The following is a 16,581-nucleotide window of genomic DNA, read 5'->3' as shown; positions in this document are numbered from 1 at the left end:
TACCTCAAAAATTAAGCGTATAGAATATTATAAGTTATGTATTTGATTTAATTTTTTTATTAAAAAAGAAATTCAAGACTTTCAATTTATGTCTACAAGTAGTTAACCACGTATGCATATTTAAAGTTATTTGTAAACCTGTCTTATAGATTTTCGAAAAGAAATAACAATGGATATAATAATATATAAGAACTATCATAGGTATAACCTTTTTCTTAATACGAATTATCAATGTTTAAATGATAAATGAAATTACACAGACAGATCTCTTTAATATGTGTCTGCCTGCCTCGTAAAAATGCCATCAAATCTGGCCATCCTTGAGTTAGGTAATCAAAGAGTTTTATTGCCAACACAACAATAAAATTACATTATAAGTATGATGTAGCAATACAGCTGTCATTATGTACAGTTTATAAAATGGTAGTTATGAGTTTTATCGCCTCTCTTTTCGATATTAAATCTTTACGATGCAATATATGGCGCTATTGTTGAGTGTGGGCTAGTTTTAAAAAAAGTTATTACATCTTAAGGCGAGTCCCCTCGAAACACCGATATTTCAACGTTAACAAATGGCTGTAAGTCGTTGTTCCTGTGCTATATATTATTTGCGAAAAAAAAATAGATCGAGTCTATTGTTCACTCGAAAAAGTATTTTCAAAAAAGGAACGCGTAGCGTCGTTCGGCGTGACTTTTTACTTTTTTTTAACATAAGGGTTTAAAACTGGTTGTAGATATAGGCACTTCATTATGTTAGGTACTTATCTGTCAAGTATTTTGTTTAATTTTCTCTAAACAGGTGTTAGTGAATTGGAATTATAATACGTATATAACCTAACTTCTAAAAAGACCTATTTCGACAGCATTTAAATTATATTATGTATGATAAACAATTAATATATGTATTATTTATAAATTTTGATCGTAATGTTACATTTTCAAATTTAGCGAGAATATTGCACAGAACCATTACATATTTTGAAGTCGAAATATTAGAAATTGATTTAAATTATAACTGAAATTACAGACAGATCTCTATAATATGTAAGTATGTGCTATAAATAAATAATTATAAGTATGACAGGACTCTGGGCTACGACGCTCAACTACTGTACTGGGGAAGCAACCAGGAAAACGTTCAGATGAGATAGAGAAAGATAGAACGAGTCTTAGAGTATGCTAAGTACATTTTTCAAAAATGTTGGCCTTGTTAATAAAAAAAAAAGCAAGACAGTTTTAATTCTCAAAAAGGACGAACCACAAACTAAGCCAGAACGTTTACGAGTTAATCCGAGTTATTCGTCCTTACAAGTAATAAAGCTGAGGTAATGGCCTGGGAACACAAAATCCCCTAATCCTCGAAACCTGAGGTCAGAAGGCCAAGCACGGTGATTTATAACCAGCTTGGACACCTGGCCTGAAGACGGAAAGAGACAACATACATCAAATATAACGAAGAAAAGAAACAGAATGTAGAAATGACAGTACGACGTCTTTTCAATTGATTTTGTATTAGTTTTGGGCGTTTTTATTGCGATACGGTAATATTTGATATTTCTCTTAACAACTGTTTGGCCGGATGTCTATTGGATGTCTATCTATATTATGTATTTGTTATAAAATATAGTATCGTTGAGATAGTATTCCATAACACAAGTCTAAAAATAAATAAATAAATAAATATATTAGGACAAATTACACAGATTGAGCTAGCCCCAAAGTAAGTTCGAGACTTGTGTTATGGGATACTAACTCAACGATACTATATTTTATAACAAATACATATATAGATAAACATCCAAGACCCGGGCCAATCAGAAAAAGATCATTTTCCATCATGACCCGACCGGGGATCGAACCCGGGACCTCTCGGTTCAGTGGCAAGAACCTTACCACTGCGCCACCGAGGTCGTCAACTTAAGAGTAGAGAGAGTCCTAATATATTTATTTATTATTTATTTATCTATAAGCCAGTTTAGTTAAACATAGAAATACCTATAAGAATAGATGTTGTTATTGTAGTAAATAAATAAAAATAAAATAAAATTACAATGTGCTCACGGAAGAATAAAGTCGCTACAAATGCTACAAAATGTATATTGTGCATCAAGTTTTAGTGTAATTTTGTTAATTAATGTGATCATGCTTTTTTCTATCACACTATATAACTGTATTTCTCAATACATTTTCTTATGATCGTCGATTGCGAAGACATGTGGTTACATTTCACATCAGAATGTACGTTAATAATAATTGGAATAAATCGGAGATTAAATTATATGAAATCACGTATTTTCACGTAATAATTGTGACATCAAGAATAAAAACACAGACTAAAAAGGAATTATGTAATTAAAAAATCTGGAGTCTCAAAGCTAAGTTTTTTATTTTTTTTTTTTTTTTTTATTTACTAGAATACACTTTCCCAGCTGCGTATACCATTTGAAGAGTATACAAAAAATAATACAAAAAAAAAACAACAAAAGATTTTTCAAGAGATTAATTTCAGCAATTAAGTAGTTGAATAAAAAAAAGTAGTTTTCGTGGGCTGTTTACCGTACCATCCCTTTGCCGTACGATTCTTATAATAACTGTTAAGTTTTTTCGTTCACTTGTCTGACATTACATGAAGGGTTCCGTGTGAAATCAAGTTAGGAGTTGGCAACTCTTGTATAAAAAATATACCAGCTTGATTTTCAATACAATTTTACACGAATATCATATCACACTTTTTGTTTTTTTTAAGGTACCTAGCAAATAGGAAGTTTAGAAAAAACTATTTTTTTAAGTTCAGAAAAAAATATGTTTTTAAGGATTAAAAAAATTATTTTTAAAAGTAGGTAAAATATTTAAAAGCCTGCGTTTTTATCACATTTTATTTTATTAAACTAACTTTTAGTAAATGGTTGACATTATCATAAACTGAGGATCTGTTTATTTCAAGTCAATTTGTGATATTCAATTTATCTAAGGTTACAAAATTTACTTTTATTTAAAATTAAGTGTTTATAAATCTGTGGTATTAAATATTAAAAATTAAATAAAAACAAAATTAATAGGAAGAAAAATCAATCGGAAACTTTAGTTTTGTGTTTTATTCCGTATGTATATTATGTTGTTGCTTTTCAACTATTTTTATTTGTCTCAGACAATCTTTTGTTTGTCTCAGACAATTTTAATTCTGTCTCTATCATGACCAAACCATCCCTCAATAAATTAATGTCATTATTATTATAGCAATGAGCAACAGTTCAAACAAACAAACAATAATTTCTTACGACCCCAACCTTTAAAAATTAAAATACGCGTTCCTTAAATAAAATAAATTAAATGCGTGCTTCTTAAATAAAATTAATTACAATGACAATAACTTTACGGTTTGGTTAACGTCAAGGAAGCAGGAGACAGCGGGTGCGCAAGCGCAAACTAGGCTTTTGTTTTGATGATCAAACGATTTAATTTTTTTTTGGTGCTTAAACAATTGTCTATGCCTTGGAAAAGGGTTGCGCTGAATATTAAAAAGGGATTATAAATTATAAAAAAAAAATACATAAAGGATTGTAGCAAATTTTAAGAACTTCGGTTTTTAGATGGACAATCTCACAGATAAGTATAACACAACAGTGATAGAAAAATATTCACTAAAATGTAACAACCTGGCCCGAACAGTTATAGTTTAGAGTTTATACCCATGTTTATACGTCACTCAAGAAATTTCTTAATCATCCTATATACATCCTGTACATCAAGTAGCAACATTTAAGGGAGACACACATTCCAATGCTCTGACAACTATGAATGTCGAAGTGGAAAAGAAAAAGTAAGAAAGCACACTTTGGGCTCTGATGCTTTATGACTGTGGAAGAAACTTCAAATGAGAGAGAGAGAGAGAGAGAAGGTGAAACCCGTATCAGCAAGTATTGATTGAGAAGAAAAGTTTAAACACACATTAATAAGCCAAGAAATAATAGATAATACTATTAACAGAGACAATAATTTGTTAGACGGTTGCCTACTTTACTTTTATACCTTTGACGGGACTTGTATATTTATAATCCTTACTTAATTGAGCATTAATATAAATGTGTAAAATAGCGTGAAAAATATATAATACACGAATGCAGTAGACTGTGAAACAAGGTTCTCACAGGATAAAAAGGTTCATAAATCGCGCGCAAAAAAATCGCGCACGGTCCGTTGGACCGAAAGGGTGCGCTATTAATCTACTATTTCTCTCTCTAGCGTTCTAAAATCAGTATTATCTATCTCTGTCTAGCATTAATTAAGGGCATGCCTTGACCCTTGAAGGCTGGATATATTTAAGCGCGTGAGAAGTGGTGGTTCTTGTAATGATCCTTTGTTTTATTATGACCTCTTCAGTAAAGAGTCCTTAAGTTTTTTTTTTTTTTAATTTTTGAAATCATGGCATTGACTTTTGCAAAGTTTGATGCAATTTTGTTTGGGGTAGAATTCACGAAAATGTTTTCGGAATGTTTTATGATGTGTGACACAAATTTATAATTTGAGTTTTGGAAATAGATTTTGATGATGATTATGGATTTTTATCAATAATGACACTGTCATTATTGATAAAAATCTAAATTGATAAAACTGTAAAATATTAAAATCTTAATTTGACAAGAATACATCACATACCATCATCATACTTTGACAAGAAATAATTTCAACTATGCATTTATTATAATTTCGGCATAATTCGAAATTTACTTTATAACATTTAATTTATTTAATTAACGTTAATAGTAAAACTTTATTTTTCTTGAACATCCAATAGCTTTGAATCACAAAATTGATTAAGTTACAATATTCAGAAAAAATATGGAGCTACCGAACGAAAATGGTAAGTGAACATTTAAATGAACTTATTAAAGAGTCTCAAATATGTCCATAATGTGTAACCATGACGAATTACCATTGATCAGTTAATTTATTGCCGTTATGCACATACAGTTTACATAAAAATTAGTCATCAATATTAATGTGTCTACCGGGATGGGGCATGGTCTATTTGGAATTATTTCTAACGTGTCCATAAGTCCTACTGAGAATTTACTGCCCATTTCAGTTTGGAACATAACATTTACAACGAGCACCGAAATTATTTTTCTATCAATTCTACATCAGCAACGTTTAATTTGATAATAGAATGTATAATACAAAATATGTATAAAGTCTTTATACAACATTTTCAATCTTCATGAACACACAAGTTCGAACCGAGAAAAAACTATCAAAACTAAAATTTAAATAATTTATAATTTACTTTTCGCAATACTTTTACTCAATAACTACACTTACATAAATTATATAAATTAAGTAAAGTAGTAAAATTATTAAATTTTCATTTGTCCAGTAGGGCCAAGTTGGGAGAATTAATAACCTAGAAAATTAAGTAAGGAATCCATTCGGGCCACGATCTAATTAATTGTTATTTGGTGGTGTTGATATGCTAAATTCTAACAAGTAGCAACATTTATATGGAGGTATTATTTAAATGAGTATATTTAGTACGCAATGTGTACTTATGTGAGTAGTAATTATGGTTTAATGAAATGTGAATAATTAATTAACTTCCATGGGAAAATGACATACGAATGACGACGAAAGACGGTATTGTAGTATAGAAGTACAATTAATTTGCTTGCTGATCGTAATTAAGAGTTATTTATTTATAAAACGGTGTGTAAAAATCTCGCCTGCACGTCATGATCATACAAGTTATAAAATAAAATAATATAATATTAAAATATTATCTGTTTATATTTTTGTAAATGTTATGGTTAAGACGCTCGCCCGTGAACCAAAAGGTTCGAATCATATACGTGCCATGAGTTTGTATACCAATCTGACTCAATGGTATAATAAATTCAAATTCAAATTCAAATCATTTATTCAGAAATTAGACCTTCACAGGCACTTTTTCTCGTCAATCTTTATATTTATAGTTATTTCTTTTATATTAGATCTGACCACCAATTTCTACCAGAAAGTCGTTGGATGTGTTTCATCCACGCAATGACCACGAACCTTAGCCATGAGAAATTCGCCTATGAAGAGATTTAAATATTTAACATTTGATTTTAAGTGTACTATTTTTTACTATTTCAATTATAATATTGCATAATTGGTCAACTGCTTAAACAAACTTAATTACCTCTATATCAGATCTAATTTGAAAATAATTCTGAGTCAAGAAAAACAACATAATATAATTACAGTCATCCGGCTTGATCACACGAAGGACCAAAGCGTCAGCTGTCTCGGTTACAGCAAGCATGCGTGATTTTTACTCTACTTTTGTATAAATCAAAGTATTAAACCAATCAAGAAAGTTTGTTTTTTGTAAAGACAATACACTTTTAGATGTTGTAATGATACAAATAAATTTAAAAACAAAATATCAATCACAATATACAAGTGAAAAAGTTTAAAAATTCTGTGTATTAAAGTATTTCAGCCGTTATTTTCGAGAAAATAATAAAAAGAATCTACAGATGGTCCTCAAATGCCCCATAACTATATCCACATGTATCAATGCAACAAAAAGATGTCAAAAGTATTCAACTCACCGTCCGTGGTTCCTTACAAATCCCTATTGCACAATAAGAAGCTCCTGGTAACACAATATAAGACAGGCGCACACGCACATTTCAAAATTGTCATAAATCCAATCACGAAATCCAAATTATTTACAATTAAAAACACAACGTTCCAAATCGAAATTCAAAATTCACAGTTCCATAATTTCGAAATTCGAACACACTGGAAATTCGGAAAATCGCGCGCATCGAACCACGTGCTTTCCCGCGCAAAGCTCGCGTTCGAATAAATTCAACTTTGGAACTTACCTGGGGAGTATTCGCCGCTGTTCATTTTTTGTCGCCCTCATTCTGTTGCTACGGTAATACGTGCGAAGGGGAGGGGAGATTTTATTGTGAAGGCGGAACGGTCGCAAAGATGTTACTTTTGGGGCGACTTTTTTTTTCTTCTACCGGTGTTTTGTTTTGGCGCCTATCTTTTGCGGTCACGTGACTGATAACGTCATTGATAAGTTAGATTACTCGCATGAAGTTCTTGAATGGGGTATGCGGGCGAACCACGTAAGTAAGTAATGTATTTCTTATAAAAAAATATGCAAAATTTTACTAGGTATTTCGTATATATTTGCTAAATTAGTACAACGTTTGTTACTAATCGATTCAGCTGCACAGATAAACACATAGATTATTTATTTGAAAAAAAACATGAGTTTACATTTTTTTACAATGTGGTGTTAAAAGAAAAGCTTAATGCCACATGTTTCACCGTCCACGGGTGTGCAAATTTAAATGGAGAGCATGCTATCATCCCGCAAAACAAAATCGAACAAATAAAAGTAACTAAATTTTTATCTAAATCTATCATTAAAGGAATCGTTCAAATTATAATAACATGTATCAATTGGCAAGGACCTGAGGTGCTTTTTAAATAGATTTAAATTCTGATCTTTAACTTGTTGTGGAATTTTGTTATAAATTTGAGGCCTGCCATACATATAATACTTTTACTGAGACAGATCAAAAAGAAAATTATTAAAATTATTAAATACTAATTACGCAATAAGAATCTTCAATATCTATTTAGTAGACGAACAATACATAGAATATACTTACCTAAAAAAAGACAAAATATTCACTCAATCTTATTCTCAGCATCTCCATTTCCTTGAAAGACTCCACCCCGATTCGTGCATGTGATGCAGTTGTTCCTGTGCAGCGGTGAACATTTACCAACGGCATCGGCAGGAGACTGGCATACTGTCCTGTTCCAAAAAAAAAAAAAGTTTTTCGCATACATTCATTAGAATTCTACATAAACTACAAAGTCATACAAAAATTACATGCAAATATGAATTAGGCTCTGCGCACACTAGAGAAATTTTCTTCCGAATCACTGCAAATAATAGTATGTAAATAAATTTTGTAAAAGCTTTCTAAAATGACATTCGTTTATTCGAAATATAAAAAAAAATGTAAGCACAATAACCATTTTAATAATTATACCTTTAATAAAATCGATTTTAAATTTTCTCAGTCAAAAATTACAAAAATTGTACACGACTCAATAAGCGTATACGATTTTTGTAAAAATTTAGTTTACTAAAGAAAAAAATTAATTAATTTACTAAAGAAAAAATATGTTCCCTTAATAGAGACAGTAAGAAAAACGCCTATATGGAATTCGTAAATCTAGTTCAATAGGTTATAACTATGGCAGGGAAGAGTACAAGTGGATAATTACCTCGTTCGTAAATTTATTGATGGTAATGAACAAATTACTCATTAACCGCTAAATGCTAACAATATAATACTAATAATAGGCCCTTACGTGTTGGATTGGATCTGCATCGTATCCCCATGCAAGCCTCTGGAATGCCCCCATGCAAGACCGGAATATGTTCAGTGAATTCCAGAAGAGGAAAAACCTAATAATATTACTTATAGACGTGCGTGAGAAGGACACAAATAGCCAAAAAATATATATATCCTAAGTAACTTTATAAATCTGCAAGTACGTTTGTTTGTTACCTCTTCAAGGATTATCTACTTAACCGATTTTCTTGAAATTTTGCATACATGTAGTTTGGAGTATGGAGAAGGACATACCTTTCATCCCGGAAAATTACCGCGGGCGAAGCATGCGGGAAAACGCTAGCTATAATTATATATTACAAATCCGGATCACAGTGTGCGCTAACCTTAACCCCGTTGGATGGGTAGCGGTTCAGCTAGCCAGTAACCCGGTCATGGGTTCTATTCTCGATTAGTCGATTCACCGCTCAACGGTGGTATGTGACGGTCATGGTGACTTTGTATCTAATAGGAATTAAGGTCAGTTTATACAGATTGAAAAACTTTTTTTAACCGACTACAAAAAAGCAGGAGGTAGAGTCAATTCGTCGAATACTTTTTTTTATTCTAGTGAGCAAGCGAATGGGCTTTCAAACCACCTGATGGGAAGTGGTCACTACGGCACCTTCAATACCAGATGCGTCATGCGCGCGTCGAAGAATGTACCTTAATTTTTTCAAAAAAAAAAAAAACAAAATTTAACTGTAATTATAAAAAAACGCGACAATTAATAAAGTAGATTCTGGAGGCTCACCATCATCGCTTAACGCGATCCACCTTGGGTCTTAAACTGATCTGCATCGCAAATTCGTTCGATCAAGTTAATTTTTACTAAGTATGAATGCAATTAATTTTGGGTTCCCAAATTGAACTGAGTTGCATTGGAATTGTTTCGTAAAAGTTAATAGGTAGGGCCTGCAGTTCGTTCTAAATTAGAATAAAAAAATTAATTTAAAACATAAACTTAAACGATCTACGAATTTGAAAACCTCCTATTTTTTTAAGTCTGTTAAAATCTTTTATAATATAAAAAAAAAACTTTAAAAATATCTCCCATCAGAATGAACAGTAACTTGTATTAATTTGCCGTGACGCAATATTTAACAGAAAAAAAAAATATTTTGCAGCAAAATTGCACATAAATCACAATGTAACCGATTTTTGAGTACTTTTGTGAGAATCCGATATTTTTTAAGTATAAAAATCAGAAACCGTGTCCTATTAAATAAAATGGTTTATTCAATAATTTTAATTTATAGAGGACAATACAGATTGTGTGATATCTTTATTTAAAAAAAAAAACAGTGACAGTTTTGTCACTATTTTTTTTATGTTATTTAATTTCTTCTTATCTTATTTTATTCTTTATCTTATTTAATTAAATATTTTTATATTGATAAAAAACGAACCTTTGAAAGATACGCGGGCGAAGCCGCGGGCAAACGCTAGTATATTAATAAAAAACAAACTTTAAAAATAACAATTATATAAAATTATTACACATTTGAGCTGTGATTTTACAACTGCCTGAAGTAAATGCTTTCTTCATTGGACTTAACTGTATGCTAAACTATGTGTGTCGTTGGGATATGTAATCAACTAAACACATTGAGAATTTCGAATTAAAGAAGTAATAAAAAATAGCAAAAAACACAAAATCCCAGTGTTGGACAGAACTGTCCATGTTTGGGTTAAGACATATTTAAACTTCCAGTCATAAACACTTAAAAAAATATATACATTCATAAGTATGGCAAAGAGGTTATACAAAAAAAAACGATCCTCAGATTAATAGTAAAACACAAAATAAAATAACAAAGTGTAACAATATAGCGTAAAGACTAAAAAATGACAATATCGTTGCCAACCTGCATTACGATTCTTCTAAGAAAACTGGATTCATACGAATTGTCTTTACTTGCAACCACGGAGACCTTGATAATGCCGGAACAATATGGCTGTCATGTGTCTAAACAAAAATATTTTGACCGGATATCCTCTTCCTTCCGAAATAATGTTGCCATTGCAGAAAAATTGTTACAGTTTTTTTTATTTTAAGCAATTTTATTTGAAAGTGTACACCGTCCATTGGTGCACCGTCCAAGACAGGTTCCGTTACCCAAACCTCGTAATTTCTGAGATATTTTTATTTAAAAGACCTCCATTTTATTCACACAATCCTCTTAAATACGTCCTTATTTTATACGTGTAAATAGTATTACTGTAGCGGTTTTAGTTTCTATATCAAATTGTTTAGTATTTTTAAAGTTATCATATAACTTTTTAAAAGTTTTATTGCTATCATTGGTGTTATGATGACACCTTTCCTAGGTCAAAGTGTTGGACCATACAATTAACACATTGTAAGACATACAAATTAGTATACATCGAAAGATTCTGATACACGACTCGTGCGCACGTTACGCACCTGCTCTTAAAAACGTTGTGGCTCTCAATCTTTTAGTCTATCTTTTGTCTTCCATTAATAAGAGCTGATGAATTACATGGTACATATAATAATGCAACTTTTAATTTCCACAAATAATGCAATGTATCTGTCTCCTTCCACTATTACTCCCACGTTTGTGATTAAACTGAAATGAGAAAAAAATTAACTATCATTCGCTTCACAAAAATTAGTGGAAAAACTTAGGCCTGGACAGATCTCAGTACTATACTCGTATATGCCTCTGTACCTCATCTAGTGAATATTAATTTTTATACTCTATGAGTTAAAATTAACGTTACAGTTGCCCCTGTCACCTGCGCTGAAAATCGCAACGTACGCCATTTTGTCTAAACGTCAGTCGCGCGTACCTCAAGGTCACCATCAAAGTTGACTGGTGCAATTGGATGATTCGCAGATTGTTTCGACCGCTGCGGCTACGCGGTCATTACATCTTGTCAATTTTCTTGAGGAAGGAATCATTTTGAAAATCAATCATTCATAAAATTGACATTACTACAGTACAGAGTAATTAATGTAAAGTCATATAGTAAAACTCATTCTTGTCTTTGTGAAAATTTGAAAAAAATTAATAACAGCGCGACCGCAGCGGTCGAAACGCTCTGTGAACCAACCAATTCTCCCTAAACAAGTAATAAGGCATGGTAATTAATACGTTATTTCTTCTATTGGCATTCAAGGCACATATTCCGGTCCTATAAATATGGCATTGGGATATAGATCCAGCACGTAGAGGCCGAATTAATAAAAATATGTACTTCGCTTCTACAAGTTTGCGGTAAAAATATAATTTATTTTTATTATTACATATTTTTTTATTAAAGGTGGGGGCTTTGCCCAGCAGTGGGACACTTAGGCTGAAACAAGTTTTGGGCCGCTCCTTAGTTATTGTGGAGCAAAGTTTGGGCGCCGCTGGGCTCACCTTTTGTTCGAAATGTGTGTAACGAAAATGTTTTTACGAATTCCTAATTACGTACCATCAGACAGGTGGAACGCACTAATGTATATTGCGATGTTAATATATTTTATTGGGCCCGGCCTACACGGGAATTGTGTAAGAACTAGGAGTAATTTATTATTTTTGGAATATCTTAACCTGATACGTTTTTTTTTCAATGTTGTAGGTTTTTTTTTTATATATTGGCACAAAACTGTCTCATATTCGGATATGAATATAATATTATATAATTTTGTAGACACACGCTGCTCTTCTGCTCCTGTATACAGTAGCAGCATGCGTCCACTTCATCATTCGTGAAAATTGGCTAGTGTTGTAAGTTAGATAGATCTATTAAAAAAAAAAAAAATTTTTAACTGCGTAAGTATGTTTTATGTATTTTTTAAAATAAATAAATTAAATTCTCATTATTCGGAGAAAACGCTGCTGCTGCAAAATTCCACTTCTCCACTTACGTATAGGCGATGCAAAGAAAATATAGGTATAAATTAGTTTTTTTTTTCACTTTAATCTTGGGCAATAAAAATAACTCTAATCTATTCTAATATCTATAAATGTCACAAATTAGAATTACATAATCGTTGATACTTTTCAATCTATCAAAAATATATTTTTTTAATTTACATTAATTAATGCATGATCTAAAAATTCAGGTTTACTCGTACAGATAATAAGATCCCTGCGATTACGTAACAAATCCTAACTTAACGGCTATCCATCCACCCAACCAACCAACTTACACAAATTATTTCGGTATATCGCGCAAATTGGATGTTTTCTCACGTTTAATTAAAACCACCTGCGCGCACGCACCGTAACCACTCCCTATTGTGTTAGCAATATGATAACTATTGATATCATATTGCTAACACAGGTCATTATTTAACTAATGGCCCAATCCAGTTTCACACGTCTAAATCTAATTCTCTTTGTCTAAATAACAGTGAAAATTGCATCAAAATCCGCTGCGTGGTTTAAGAGAAGAAAGCTTAGAAACAGACAGGCGCGGGAGACTTTATTTTATACTATGTAGTTGTGATTAAATTATGTATGTACGTGTGTATTAATTTGTGGGCTTTATGGCGGACAGAGGAGCTTGGGAGAAGGCGTGAGTCTCCCGCCGTAGAATAAGACCACTCCATTCAGTTAATGTCGTACGAGGCGACTAAATGAAGAAGCTTTGACTGATAGACTTCTTTAACATTCAAATGTTTAATTTGAATTTGGGCTTCATATTCCTAATGCACTTTAGTGATAGCACGGTAGAATAGAGTATAATATATAAATATATTAAATAAATAAATATATATTAGGACAAATCACACAGATTGAGCCAGCCCCAAAGTAAGTTCGAGACTTGTGTTATGGGATACTAACTCAACGATACTATATTTTATAACAAATACATATATAGATAAACATCCAAGACCCGGGCCAATCAGAAAAAGATCATTTTTCCATTATGACCCGACCGGGGATCGAACCCGGGACATCTCGGTCCAGTGGCAAGAACTTTACCACTGCGCCATCGAGGTCGTCAATTTATTTTACAGTATACAGTATGTAGATGACAAGGTCAGAATATTGTAAAAAATATGTATAATTTAGATAAAATAGACATATTTAGGATCATTATGATGAATGTAACAATGCAGCTGGATCTAAATACGAAGATTTAAAGTTTGATTGGAAAGTCCATTTTCAAAAAGTATGAAATTATAAAAATAATCTAAAAGGCAAAATAAATGTGATAACCGCATGAAAATCTGTGCAGTCGTTTTTAGTATATCGCGAACAGACAGATGCTGTAGAGGACTTTGTTTTATATTATGTAATGATAAGGATTTTGGCAAAACGGAAATTAACAGACTGAGTTTCAGGACTCCTTTCTCCTTCTACGATTAAAGGGTTAGTATACTTAATTCATAAGTATTTTATTTAAACTTGTATTGTTAAAGAAAGGCGTAACTAGAGCATTGCGTGTTGACAGCATAACGCTAACGTATCTTATGAAGAGATAACATCTAATTTACATAAACAACGCACCTGTTGACCTGCGCCTGATTCGAAATCCGTTTGGGTGTGTGGATTCGTGTTTTTTTGGGCAACGGTTTGGATATACTATCGTTGAAACTGTAATTTTATTTGATTTTGCAAAGTGTACTTACCTAATTGTATCTGACTAGCGGCCCGTCCTGACTTGGCTCGGGTAAAAAAACATAAAAACACCTACTTAGTAGACCTTTTTCAGAAATCACATTATCTTTTCGCATGCAAATCCGTGAAGTAGTTTTTTTTTTTTAATTTCATCGCGAACAGACAGACCGACGCGGCAAGAGGACTTTGTTTTATAATATGTAAGGAAAGGATAGAATAGGCATAAATCATTATTTGGGTTTTGAAAATAATAATAAGATGAAAGAAAATCTGGAATTGAGCGGGAATTATATCATTACAACTTGGGTCCCAGAAGATCGCAGGCATTAAGATCGTTTCAGCGTGAGGTTGGCAGCCAATTATGGAAAAGTGAGGCGTTTGCACAACAGTGGGACACTAAAAGAGATTCCCATGAGCTGATGAATATCAAAACTCTTAACAGATTTTCTTCAATCGTGTCTAAGAACATTATAATCGGTATTGTATTCGAGAGTCGATCTGGTAGGGTGCCAAAGTCTAAACAAACAAAAATAATTGCTTTTTTGAACACTGTTAAAAACATTTGTTAGGTTTAAAGATATCTGATCACTTACATGAGAACTTAAATGTATATTTACAACATTAGATATTCGTTCGTTGTCCCTAAAGGTTTCACAATAAAGTATTTAACTTACATAAAGAATAAAACAAAACATAATTATCACTAGTTAGCAGGTATATAATACATAAATTATATAAATATAACAGGTATGTAATGTAATACAATAATTCACTCACACTGATCAACTGATCAAGTACCGTTTATATTGGTATATTTAAGATTATGTGTTTGGCCAGCCTCTTTTTAAATATTGCGAGCGAGTCATCATTTTTAAAATAGGAGGGTAGTTTATTAAAATAACGCGCTCCTTCAACTGTTATCGCTGTCGATCCGTATTTTGTTCATTGCCCTTTTTCCCTCGTAAACTTTTGACAACAAACTGTCATAAAAAAATCTATTCTTCAGATTTGTAAAAAAAATCGTAGGTACCAAAATCTAATAATATATCATGAGATTTATTGTTCTGGGTTATAAATAAACTGTATATTTTAATAAAGTTGCTATTTCGTCAAATGTCGCTACGATATCCTCTACCATGATTGTGCACTTTACACCGCTACTGGAAGTATTGTATATAATCAATGCCACTACACACAGCAACTTTTATGCTTTGCGAATTTGTAATTTGTCGCTAAGATCATAAGACAGAGAATCGTTCGCTGAAATTTGTCATTTTGTTTAACAGAAATTTGATTAACTGTTGCATCTGCTGAAATTGAGAAATTATATTTTTGTGTGCGATGTAGTGCCATTGGTTTATTGTCATCGATTTTCAATAGTTATTGATGTTAGGAACATGAATGTGCTGATTTTGAGGTTACTTTATGTTTATAATCTGTGTTTACAGTAATTAAATTTAATGTCAGTATTCTGGGCACAATGTCGCAGGGCAACGCCATTGATGCACTATACAATTTGTACCTAATAGTATTTCAATGTGTAATAATATTTTTTTAAAGTTCACAGCTTAAGTTTAATTTGATTTCATTTTATGTTTATTTACTTTTAATAAAAGTTTTATTTTAATACATTGAATACATTTATTTCTATCAACTTTAAATTATAAGTAAATAAATATTTAAATTATAATATATTTAAACACAAAATCGTTAATTCAGTCAATGCAAAAGTCTGTCATTCATTATAAAACTAAAGCCTACAAGAAACAAAATTAGCTACCTATTGTCATTAACGTAGTTTTATTTCATGCTGTCAATGTCAAATAATGAAAAGTATTTGACATTGACAGAACGAAACAAAGCATACTTTAGCATATTATTTTAAAATGAATAAGATGGTAGTTACTATAAACTAAAAGACTTATTAAGTAATCAAAAAAACATCCCAGGTAAACGTTTATCATTTTAACCAACTGCTGCAGTTCAAATATTTTTTGGTAACTTCCGCAGGGTTTATCAGGTATAATATTTATTTTTATGAGCTCGCGGTCGATTCGTACAAATTAGATTAGACGACAGATGTTGCAGCAGTTGGTTAAACTTTGTAAATCCCAGTGTACCGTATATCTAGTTTTGTTTTGTCTGTTAACAATAGGTATGTCTATAACCTGTAATGGTAGATGTAGGTAGAAATAGGTTACCGTAATCGTAACTAATGTTATCCTAACTAGTTGTTCGCCGCGAACGTTGACCTCGCGAATACAATAAATTTTGATGAGATTTTACAAAATTGTGAATATTTCGAAAACGACTCGGCCGATTTTGACGCCCCATGAACTTAAAAATTCCATTGGCAGATCCTACATACCTTTTAAATTTCATCAAAATAGGACCAACGGTTCGAAAGTTATCGCGTTACAAACATACATGCTTACATACATACAAAAATAGTATTTTTGCCCCTAGTAAACCTGACATGTTAGACCTGGATTGCTCGCTCGGTCAACTAAAGTTATAAATTCGAAAGTAAATTTGTTTGTTGCCTCTTCACATTCTATTTACTCAACCAATCTTCTTGAAATTTTGCA

The 16,581-nt window shown here is 31.7% G+C and overlaps 1 protein-coding gene across 14 annotated transcripts in view; it reads right to left on the bottom strand.

The window, feature by feature from the left end:
• Positions 1-14,832, bottom strand: part of PsGEF (Protostome-specific GEF) — a 65,766-nt gene extending 50,934 nt beyond the window's left edge. For 12 of the 14 annotated variants that reach the window (XM_053744715.1, XM_053744717.1, XM_053744718.1 and 9 more), the window contains exon 1: positions 6,591-6,833. The gene's annotated coding sequence lies outside the window, so the exon portion shown is untranslated. Of the gene's footprint in view, positions 1-6,590; positions 6,834-7,673; positions 7,823-14,586 lie in introns of those variants that run through there. The other 2 variants (XM_064435969.1, XM_053744716.2) reach the window with 2 other exon arrangements.
• Between the last annotated feature and the right edge of the window lie 1,749 nt (positions 14,833-16,581).

Source organism: Plodia interpunctella, chromosome 5, assembly GCF_027563975.2.
Source record: "Plodia interpunctella isolate USDA-ARS_2022_Savannah chromosome 5, ilPloInte3.2, whole genome shotgun sequence".
NCBI classification, from domain to species: domain Eukaryota; kingdom Metazoa; phylum Arthropoda; class Insecta; order Lepidoptera; family Pyralidae; genus Plodia; species Plodia interpunctella.
Note: the sequence above shows the minus strand (reverse complement) of the source record. Positions and strands in the feature narration are given on the sequence as shown.